This window comes from Crinia signifera, chromosome 3 (assembly GCF_055691185.1).
Source record: "Crinia signifera chromosome 3, ASM5569118v1, whole genome shotgun sequence".
Classification (NCBI taxonomy): domain Eukaryota; kingdom Metazoa; phylum Chordata; class Amphibia; order Anura; family Myobatrachidae; genus Crinia; species Crinia signifera.
This window is the reverse complement of record NC_139219.1, coordinates 83,746,562-83,753,922: the sequence shown is the minus strand read 5'-3', so window position 1 is coordinate 83,753,922 and position 7,361 is coordinate 83,746,562. Positions and strand designations below refer to the sequence as shown.

The 7,361-nt window shown below is 41.3% G+C and overlaps 1 protein-coding gene across 10 annotated transcripts in view; it reads left to right on the top strand.

Moving 5' to 3' along the window:
- The window catches only part of BIRC6 (baculoviral IAP repeat containing 6), a 262,531-nt gene that overhangs the window by 14,118 nt on the left and 241,052 nt on the right, over nt 1-7,361 (top strand). The window lies entirely within an intron of this gene.

Sequence of the window (7,361 nt, the reverse complement as noted above, 5' to 3'; positions counted from 1 at the left end):
ATATATATATATATATATATATATATATATAATTTTTTTTTTTTTAAAGATGTACAGTATGTAACATGATTTTGAGACAGATTGAATTTGTGGAATAAATTTCAGAGTCAAGGGTGACACCTGGCCAGCGAGCTTGTAGAGTAGGATCAATTGTGGTGGTCTTAACAGTGATAGTTATTACCAACCTGATATTTCTATTGGTTGGGGGAAATATAATGAATTCTGTTTTTGAGCTATTCAGTTTGAAGGCATTCAGGGGTAGATTTATGAAGCAGTGATAAGGGAGGAGAAGTGATACAGTGCCTGGTAATTTATCACCGGCCAATCGGCTCCTTTTTAAACCCAGCCTGTAACTTAACAGTCAAAAGCTGATTGGCCAGTGATAAAGTACCAGGCACTTTATCACTTCTCCCTTATCACTGCTTCATAAATCTAGCCCTCAGTGAAACGGCCCAATACAGATGGTGATAGGTCTGTGGAGTATAGGAAGTATCTGTGTACAGATACTGAAATCTGAAAGATCTGATTAGTTTGCTAAGAAATGTGGTATAGATCGAGAAACGTAACCCAAGACTGAGCCCTGAGGTACTCCCAACAGATAGGTAGAGAGGAGGAAGTGGAATCAGAGAAATGAACACGGAAAGAGCGGTTAGATAAGTAGAATGAGAACCAGGAAAGAGCAGTGTTTGTATGAGAAGGGAGTGGTCAACAGTGTCAAAAGCGGCAGAGTGAATACTGGCCTTTAGACTTAGCAGTGACCAGATCATTCACAACTTTATTCAGCGCTGTCTTTGAAATATTGGGAACGAAAGCCTGACTAAAGTGGGTCCAATAAATTGTGCGAGTTAAAGTGTGGGAGGTGAGTTTAGGCAAGTCTCTTGGGTAGCTTGGAGGGGCATGAAAGCTGAGAGATGGGACATTATACAGTTTTATGACAGCCAATATGTGCGAAAGTCACCATTTTGAGTGACTTAAGCTGGACTTTTTACTGCTCACTAATAAGTGTACAAACAGCAGGGATGGTGAAGCATGAAGTCAGTTAAAAAAAACTAATAATAATTAAAAAGTAATTGCAACTTTTTGACTGTCGACCAAATGATGACCTTGTGTGTGATTTTTGCATGCTGATCATGGCAAGTATTCTAGTGTGTATTTATTTTTATTATTATTATTATTATTATTATTATTATTTTGGTTATAGAAACTACGTGTTGAATCCTCACAAACTGCTTCAGCTAGACTGTGTGTTTGTGAAAAACATTATCCAAACATGCACAGGATTTGTTGGAAAGGGCTAGGATAATCCTTTAGTATTATCGTTCAAGTTTATATTTTGAAAGTGTGTGTCAAACATATGCAGCTTGTAAAATGTACTGCCTATTGTAAGACTTGTACAGGAAAGCAGTTATTTATCCTCTTAATGTAACCAACGCAATGTGATTCACAGTTTGTTGACATGGAAATGCATTTAATCTTCAAATAGCAGATGCCTCATGTGGAGGTCTGGACTTATTTATATTCAGAAGACTTTGCCAAATGATCTTTTTAAATGCTAAACTTAACCAAATAGCAGAGTGGATTTTACTGTAGATTTCTTATAGTAAAACGTGTCAAATTGTACTTCTATTGAAAATCTTTATATTGTACAATTTGTGTTACGAAAGGCCAATGAGTTTGAATTCAACTAATATTTAGGTGGAGTTTCAAAATGTAAACTTAATCAAAATATTATGGTTTGGTCTTCCATTTGGTCGGGTGACTTTGTCCTCTGCAGACAGTTACCATCTTGTTTACACTGAAATGCAATTTTTCCATTCAACCGATTTTCATAATACTACATAAGGCGTGCTTTACCAGACCCACTGAATTGTGTAAAAAAAAAAGTGGACCCTCCTGTTGATCCAGTATATTTATAAACTGTACGTATTACTTTATCATTTTGGTGGAAGTTCTTTGGGGGTTATTCAGTCCAGGATCACGACTGTCGATCCCTTCTGACAGCCGTGATCCTGGCCCATTTGCGGTCTGAACGTCAGGCGGGATTCAATGTCCCGCCTGCCAATCGGCGCAGAGGGGGCGTGGCTACGAAAACACCTGTGGATTGTCTGTGTCAGGGATCGTGACAATCCATGGCAGTTATCGACAGAATGGGCCTGTTCTGCCGTGATCCAGCTTCAATGCTGTAGCTAAAGACAGCATTGAATATGGAGCTGCCGCACATTGAATAACCCCTTTATCTCTTAATAACTAGAATAGACTTCCGTGTTCTGTTCATAGTACGAGTGGTGTATTATACACAGATGGTTGTACTTCCAATTGCTGTCCTCAATTATGTGTGTTATTGACAGGGCCTAATTCAGCATGGATCGCTTTTTAGCGGTCCACACTATTATCGAACCGCACGTTTGCATTTCACATGTGGATACACATTTTGCGACCTATTCATTTGCGTAACAGTATGTTGGCAGGAAGCCAGTATTTAGGGGCGGAAATATGGTGTGTCCTGAGAGTGTTTGTGAAAACACAGGCATGGCCAGGCGGTTTTTGGGTGGGTCTGTGGCATCAATGATGACCACTTCCAGTCTGTTTCTTTAGCAGGTTAGTGGAAGCCCTAGTCTCAAATAAAAGACACACTTTGATGTTTTGGTTTTTGCAAATGGTTCTGCAAAAAGCAATTTTTCAAGGGGCATTTATGCTTTCTTTCTGGGTGGAGACTTTGATCGCATGCAACTGCTTTTTTTTTCCTAATTTGCAATCCATGCTGACTTAGGCACATACTGTAGCTAGTCACAAGCTCACAGCACAAGCAAGTGAATAGCTGTTCACTTAACCAGGGAGCTGCACCCCAGCGATAAGATTTGAATTCCCCCTTAGAGATTAGACTATAATTGTGATCTATCTTTAATAGGGATACACGGACATTCTGTACCATTACTGCGCCATCATTTATGGTATTTAGCTGGGCAGTCAACCCTCTTGGTATATATCACTTTCTTTAAAACAAGGGTACTTATGTAGTATCTGGGCTGCCGATTTTGTGATTGTATGCCTTACCTTAAGGCATACAATCAGATGCGATGCGATGCGATTCGATGCGATTTTGCATAGGATTCAATGATAAGAAGGTCCTGTTCATTTCCCCACTATCCAAGTGGGCATAGAGTTGATTTTATATAGCGTGGCGAGCGCAGCGAGCCACCGAGCCCGAAGCGTGGCGAGCGGACGCATATTTCTTAAAAAGTATTCTGTGTCCCCTCGCGGGGCTCGCTACGCACGTCACGCTTCGGGCTCGGTGGCTCGCTACGCTCGCCACAGGTTTATATCCAACTCCATGCCCACTTGGATAGTGGGGAGAGGAAAAGGACCCCTTTTTCCCATTGAATTCTATGTTAGAATGGACTCAGACCATTTTAACATTGAATCCTATGGAAAAATCTTGACCATGCGATGCGATCCGATCCGATTTCTAAATCGGACGCCCAGATACTACATAAGTACCATAACAAGTAATGAGGACATCCATTTCCAATTTATTTATAGCTGAAATTTTATATTTAATTTTACATTTGTTGTACCGGAAATGGGCAATCTGTGCCCAGTAGCTTTGTGGATCCTCCATTCCTTATGAATAAAGCTGGTTCAATTTTCTACACAGCTGGGTGAATATTTTTAATTGAATTTTGCATCATTGATTCATAGAGCCTCTACATATCGTACATTTAATGTACCACTTTAGTTTATGCTTTAGTGATGAGGTGGTATGTTTTGGATCATAAGCAATTACTTTCCTTCTCCATACTAATCTCTTCCCATCACTCTGGTACAAGTTGATCTTCCATAGGATGTTGTTCCAGAACTGTAAAGGCTTTTTTAGATGTTTGGCAAACTCTAATCTGGTCTCCCTGTTTTTGAGGTTCACTAATGGTTTACATCTTGTGGTGAACCCTCTTTATTCACTCTTGTGAAGGCTTCTCTTGACTGTTAAATTTGACACACATACACCTACCTCCTGGAGAGTGTTCTTGATCTGGCCAACTGTTGTGAAGGGGTTTAGTTTGTTCCATTACTTTTGGTCCCTTGAAAAGTGTGGGGCACATGTAGAAACCGTTGTAATTCCTACCCAGTTCACATGATTTGGCTGTAAATACCCTCAACTTAAAGCTGAAAGTCTGCAGTTAAAGCACATCTTGTTTGGTTCATTTAAAATCCATTGTGCTAGTGTATAGAGCCCAACATATGACAATTGTGTCCCAATATTTATGGACCTGACTAGATATAAACTCCAATATCTTTTAGACACATTTGGTACCAACGGAGGACTGTTTTCTAACCCCTTTTCATATTTTAAAAATGCATTTTTTTAATAAGGATTTTGCTGGACCTTTAAACATAGAAACATATAATTTGATGGCATACTGTACAAGAACCACTTGACCCATCTAGTCTGCCCCCTCCCATTTTTTTTAAACCTTTGGTTAACCTCAACCCTATTTGGTTCTTTGTAATTAAATTCATATGCCTATCCCAAGCAAGGCCTTAAGCATAGGCTTCACTTACAAGGAAGTGGAGAAAATTGTCACCTGAATTCAAAATATGACCTAACTAGTGGGTTACACAGATATAGGGGTATTTTCAATGGTACCAGCGAGCAGTGCAGATAGCTTGCCGCCAGGGTATTCTATGGCGTCCCCTTCACTCGCTGTTTACACCTTGCTTGTTCTTTCTGGATAAAAGAGCACCTTAATGGTCAACACTTTTTTATTTATTTTTTTCAAACACATTTTATTGAAATGGTCTCACAAATCAATGACAAATTCCAAGGTGACATCACATCACTACCTTGTTAGACAAATTGCACCGCGCAGGGTGACCAATTTTTCCATTTAAAAAAAAACCAGTAATATACAGCAAAATGCAGCTAAATAGTGATATCTACACATTTCAACATGCGACTTACTTCTACAATTAAAGGCTATAAATTTCAAGAATACTGTCTATTTGATTTGGGGATTCGAAAAAAAAAAACATCACTTACAACTTACATCAATCAAACATTGTTAAAAAAAACACAGGGGAAACCAAGACAAAGGAGACAAGACACTGCGGAAAAACATGAAGGAAAGGGCGATGAGACGTCTGTGACATAATTCCGAATTTAAGTTGAACATGGGTCGAGCAAACCACCCCCTTTAGTTTCTGATAATTGCCTGTGGGGTTCTATGAAGTGCTGAGTTGTCCTATCGGATACCAAGATGTATTTTGGTACAGGCGTAGGATTTGTATCTGAGTTATGCCAGGCAAAGTCTCTATATATGGACCCCATTTTTAAAAAAATCTCGTCACATCAGGCACTGTGGCCTGTCTTTCCATATATAGGGTGTTAAGTATGATGGTTTTAGTTTCTAGGATGGTGGGTACCAATTTTTTAATCCAGTATTTCAAGATCAGTTTCTTTGCTATACCCAAGATTACTGTGACAATTGGTAATAAAGACTTTTTCCTGCCGTCCCAATCCCAGTTTCCCATTACTAGTAACAAACACACCTCAGGATTTTTAACCACCTTCAACTTAAATACAGTATTGTGTATTCTTCTTTTTTTCTTGTATTTATAAAGGTAATTAGCTTGTTCCAGTATGTTGCGATCCTGCCACACTGCCAAAGATTATGAAATAAAGTGGCTCTCCTCTGACCACATTTGACACATATGTCTGGTTCCCCTGGGATCATGTGGGCCCTTTGCACAGGGGCTACGTACACTCTGTAATACCTTCCAATGTATCTCCTGTAGAGTGAAGGCACTTCAGCATCTGTTGGCAGTGTTTCAGGACCACAGTACACTCTGAAAGCGAGGGTACCAATGGTCAACACTTTAACAACAAGGTGAAAGCTGCCAATCTGTCTTGGTGTAGACAACAACCAGCAGCTTTCTTCTCCGATAGGTTTGCCCGACTAGTCAAGCATTGTCACATGTGTGGAAAGGGATGTGGACTACATTGAACAGTACATTACATAGTGAATAAACTGAGTTATGTACAAACAAAGTGTGTTCATATGTGTTCACAGATCAACTTGTAGCCTTGGAGGCATTACTTTTTAATCCAGACTCATAGAATACTAGGGTCGATTTTTTTATTTTTTGGTCGGGAGCCAATTAATCTGGGTATAAACTGGAGTACCCTAAGCAAAATCACTTGTACAGGGAGCGTATACAAACCCATAGTAAGAATAAATCCCCATTACCTGGTACTTCAAGGCAATAATCCTAATCATACTTACTGCCCCATTTATCATTATTAGATCTTAGTATCACTAACTTTGGTGTAAATGTGCAACTGCAGTGTGCACTTCTGTGTACTCATTCATGTCAGAATACAAGGACCTACCTGACCATTGCTTTTTCAGCCACCTTGGTGACTATTTGGGGATATCAGGTCTATATACTTGGTGGTATGTGTATTATTGTGTTGCCTGACTATTGCTGCGAAAGGCATTTATTTATTTTTTTGGTACTTGTTTACTGGAACGGTGCCCACGATTTTGATCTTAGGCATCGCAAGGAAAAAATTACGTCCATCGCATACGGCCAAAAAATCGCATGCGATGTGACGGATGCGATTACCGCGATTTCACATAGGGAACAATGTTAAATGGCCCACAGACCCCAAATACCCACCCTGAAGTGTGAAATGGCCCCCCCAATTGTTAACGCCACCCCACGATCAACGTCGAAGGGTGGCGAGCCGCGGCGGTACGCGTCCTCCGACCTTTTCATACCCCCACTATCCACGTCGGCGTGGAGTTGAGAATAGAAAGTGTGGCGAGCGCAGCGAGCCACCGAGCCCGAAGTGTGGCGCATGGCGAGCGGACACGGATTACTTAACATGTGTTCCGCGTCCCCTCGCGGGGCTCGCTGCGCTCGCCACGCTTTGGGCTCGTATTGCGCGTCCCCTCGCAGGGCTCGTTGTGCTCGCCACACTTTCTATTCTCACCTCCACGCCGACGTGGATAGTGGGGGTATGAAAAGGTCGGAGGACACGTACCGCCGCCCCTCGTGGGCTCGCTGCGCTCGCCACACTTCGGGTTGATCGTGGGGTGGCGTTAACAATGGGGGGGGGGGGGCATTTCACACTTCAGGGTGGCTATTTGGGGTCTGTGGGCCATTTAACATTGTTCCCTATGTAAAATCGGGTCAATTGGGCCATTTAACATTGTTCCCTATGTAAAATCGGTAATCTCGTCGCATCGCATGCGATTTTTTGGCCGCATGCGATGCGACCGACGCGATTTACATTTTACCATGCATTTCTATGTAAAATCGCGGACATCGGTCGCATCGCATGCCATTATAATGGCATGCGA